This window comes from Ochlerotatus camptorhynchus, unplaced genomic scaffold, assembly GCF_037179485.1.
Source record: "Ochlerotatus camptorhynchus isolate MF236.1 unplaced genomic scaffold, CSIRO-AGI_Acam_v1.1 ptg000026l, whole genome shotgun sequence".
In the NCBI taxonomy this organism is placed as follows: domain Eukaryota; kingdom Metazoa; phylum Arthropoda; class Insecta; order Diptera; family Culicidae; genus Ochlerotatus; species Ochlerotatus camptorhynchus.
The window spans coordinates 1,322,079-1,326,388 of record NW_027040518.1 but is presented as its reverse complement, the minus strand read 5'-3'; positions in this window follow the sequence as shown (position 1 = coordinate 1,326,388).

The following is a 4,310-nucleotide window of genomic DNA, read 5'->3' as shown; positions in this document are numbered from 1 at the left end:
TTTTCCTTCGACCATGTTTTTCATATTGAGTACCAATGCTACCGACGCCAGGGAGGCAGCTCCCGCACCTGAAACCTATTTATTGACCCATCAAACTCATGAACCGGGGCGCCGATTGGGATTGAAACCAGACCTTTAAGGATGAGTGGTAATCACGCGTACCACTACACAACCTGCGCCGCTAAAGTATCGGATGAAACATACTTTGAATTTGTTCGCAGGGAAATCATTGATATTAGCCCCAACACCAAGGAGCTCGCACAGAGAGCCCCCTGGCAATGGACACTTACTAAAAAAAACAAAGAAAACGTGGAGAAAAAACTACAATTAAAAACACTGTTAATCCCAGTGGATTTCCTTTGAAGGGATTCACTTACTCAACAGAAAATTCTAAATAATTTAAAAAGTGATAACATTTGTGGCTTAAACTACATATGCAAATGGTAGACACTTTTAGAGAATATATTAATTTACGTTCATAATTATATACTGCTTCAGCTTGCTTTTAAAGAGAATTTTGTTCATTATTGCTTTCAAGTCGATGGGACGTATTTTGAACTTTAATGGACCGTAGTTTGTGATGCGACCTAGACCCAAGTTCGTGCATGCTCTGCTTCTCAGTAACTCATTTGCATGTCTAGTTCTCTGAAGGTTAACTCTAGTCGAAAAAACAATGTTGTGATGGAAATTACGGTTATGTAACGTGGTGTGTACATACAAAATTGTTTGAGAATCGCGCAAACCTAGAATGGGGATAATTCTGTGGCATGAACTAGTATAAAGCAAAACTGTTGAGAATAAGGGAGGTAAATTAAAGATTACTTTCACACACCTATTCTGCAACGTTTGAATTTTTTTAAGTTTTGATTTATCAGCATGACCCCAAACGCTGATTAGGTATTGAAGTATGGAATGAATACACGCGTAATAAAATCGCAGCAACGATTCATTGGGCACAAAACAGCGTACTCTTTTCATGAGGCCACATAAAGATGAAACTTTGCTAGATACATGCTTTAAGTGAGTGTACCATAAAATACATGAATCTAAGTGCAACCCTAAGTATTTAAATGATTCAACTTTTTCAATGCACAAATTTCCGACACATGGAGAGATTTTTTTTCCGTGACGAGTGGAAAACGGAAATTCGATGTCATTAACAATGGATTGTATACAAGAACGAGGATAGAATAAAACCGTGTCGTCTGCAAAAAGTCTTGGTGTTCCAAGAAGTTTTAAATTTCCCAAATCGTTGATATATATCAAAAACAGCAAAGGACCTATGTTATTTCCTTGAGGAACTCCAATATTAACCGGGTGTAAGCTACTACAAACACCATTTATTGCTACAAATTGTTTTCGATCTGAGAGATAGCTTTTTATCAAATCGTTGGCAACTCCTCTAATCCCGTATCGATCAAATGCTTTTTTTAGATCGATGAATAAGCCCCCAACAATCTTTTTTCGGTCAACATCCCAGATCAACGCATCAATAAGCTCGGTAATAGCAGTCATTGTTCTACAGCCTTCCCGAAAGTCGTACTGGAATTTATACAGAACATTATTAGAACACAAAAAGTTTAGAATCCGGCTAGTTAAAAGTTTTTCCAAAATTTTATTAAGAACTGACAGGGTTAAAATTGGTCGATAGTTAGAAGGGTCATGAGTGTCGCCAGATTTAAACACTGGCGTGACTTTAGCAATTTTTAAAACATTAGGATAAGATCCAGTTCCTATTATGCTATTGAAGAGCTTGGCAATAATCTTAGAGAGTGGACCAATGTTAGCTGTCAAATCTGCCGGAAGATTATCATACCCTCTGCTTTTCCTAACATCAAGCTGACTTATTAAGATGCTAACTTCGTTCACGCTAGCGGGTCTCAGGAAAATCGAATTATTAACACACTTTACAGGTTTCAAAAAATCGAAATTGTTCTTTGGAAGTTTTTCGGCCAAAATGTTGCCAACGCCAGAAAAAAAGCTGTTGAAAACTTCAGCAACATCGTGATCTGAGTCCAAGATTATCCCATCAGCTCGTAATTTTATTTGTTCACTATCTTTATTGCGACCAAAAATTTCATTCAGCCTTTCCCACACATTGGAATGACTAGAGCTATTGAGTATGTTTTCATAATATTCTTTTTTGCGCCATTGCTTAGCAGTTTTCACTTTTTTTGAAACATGAACCAGCATTTCACGAACATGTACATCATTAGGATTGCTTTTGACTTTTTCGAGGTAATTATTTTTTATTTGGATCAGCCGCCAAATGCTATATGTCATCCAAGGACAATGCTCACCTTTTACTCTGACAATTTTAGTGAATGATCTGGTGCACTCAGTTAACAGTTTATTATAGGTTGCAATCAGAATATTTAGAGTAGTTTCAACATCATCAGAAATTTGAAGATCATTCAAAACATAGAAAATTTATGTTGGAGCTTAACACGATCGATAACGTTCATTCTCAGTTCTTGTTGCCTCTTTTCATTACTCAGGGGGAGAGACGAAATAACAGGAAGATGGTCGCTAATATCACTGAAAATAGTGTAATTCTGCAGATTCACAGCAAGTTCGATCGGGCAAATAAAATGATCTAAAATATTGTTGCTTGCTGGACGTGTTGGAAAAGTATTGGTGCTTACATAGCCGTAAGATTCTAATTGTACGTATTTGTACGTTATTGTTTTGCAGATTAATTGGGACATTTACATCACCAACAATGAAAAAAGGTTCAGACGGAGTAGCACTAGATAGCCAGCCTTCTAAAATATTCTGAAACTCGTTGTAATCAAACGAAGGTGGGCGATAAGTACCAATAACGTTATACATATGGCCCCAAAACTTGATCTCTAAATGGACGTAATGCAGGCTATTGATTGTTTGACTATCTATCAATTTTTTATCCAAAGAACTTTTTACCAATACAGCTAAACCACCTGAAGATGTATCACGGCATGAGAAACATGCGCGATAGCCTGGAATATTGTAAATACTGCTATTCTCCTTCTTCATCCAAGTTTCACCGACAGCAATAACATCAATATCCATTTTACATTCATTCACAAAATAAATCACCTCATCAAATTTTTCAAAATCATTTATCCCTCTAACATTCCACTGAATTATATTCAAACGATTAGCCATCCACATCGCATGTTTTAATTAAATCATGCAAATTATCATACTATATATTCAAAATCATAATCGGTGTAGAATCCATTTTACTCACATAGAAACATAATAAAAAATCAAAAACAAAGAGCGCAAATTGATATTAATGTGTATTTTTCTTCCGCTTGGGTGAAGGAGAATCATTCTCACGTGCAGGTTTCATAAAAAGACTTTTGACACGGCTAAGATCTACTCTGTTTTTTACCAATTCTGGTTTACTATTGTCATCTTTTTTAGCCAATATGACGCCACCACTACCCACACAAACGTACTTTATATTCAGCAGTTCTTGGGAATCTCTAAGATCTTTTAGTAATTCCAGAGCAAGCGGAGTTAACTCATCACGCAAGGTCACGTTCATTGCTCTTCCGTTAACAATGAATTTTGCCTCAATCACAGTCGAGTCGACAATAATTTTCTAAATTGTTTTTTCTTGTTTAACACTACCTCTTTCGAATCCTTATCACGGAAAACAATTCTGATAGGAACCAGAGAATTACTAGTTTTGCAGATGCCACAAGTCCAGAACAATCACTCAGCCTTAAACACAGGAGTAGTTTTTCAATTAACTGGGGCACATTTTCATCGGGAGTGGTTGGGATGCACCATACTACTGCATTATTACATATAACAGCTTTGTCTGACTTGTCCACATTGGCTTCCATCTTATGAACATTACCCTGCAACAAATTTTGTGACTTTTTCAAATGATCTATTTCACCTTTTAACTTTTCATTTTCTAGATTGAGGTCCTTAAAATCGGTAACAATCTCATCAAACTTAGCAGATAAGAATTCCTGGGATTTTTTGATTGTGGCAGTAATCTGCCTGACTTCAGCTGTTACTGATTGCATTTCCTTAGCGAGGGAGGCTGAAATGGTTGCCTTCATCCTTTTTGATGATGATTGGACGGAAATAGGCAATTATGACGAAGTAGCATTTGACTCTACTTCAATAAATGCAGGAAACCAATTGCCTGGGGGCACACTGAACAATGTATCGTTCTGAGCATTTGAAACACTTCATAGATGTAAAATTGTTATATCAGGCATAACATTTGATAACGGCACAAAAGCATTTGTAAACAAACTTTCTAGGGCCCTTTACACGCAAACCAACAACATCATCGGATAGGG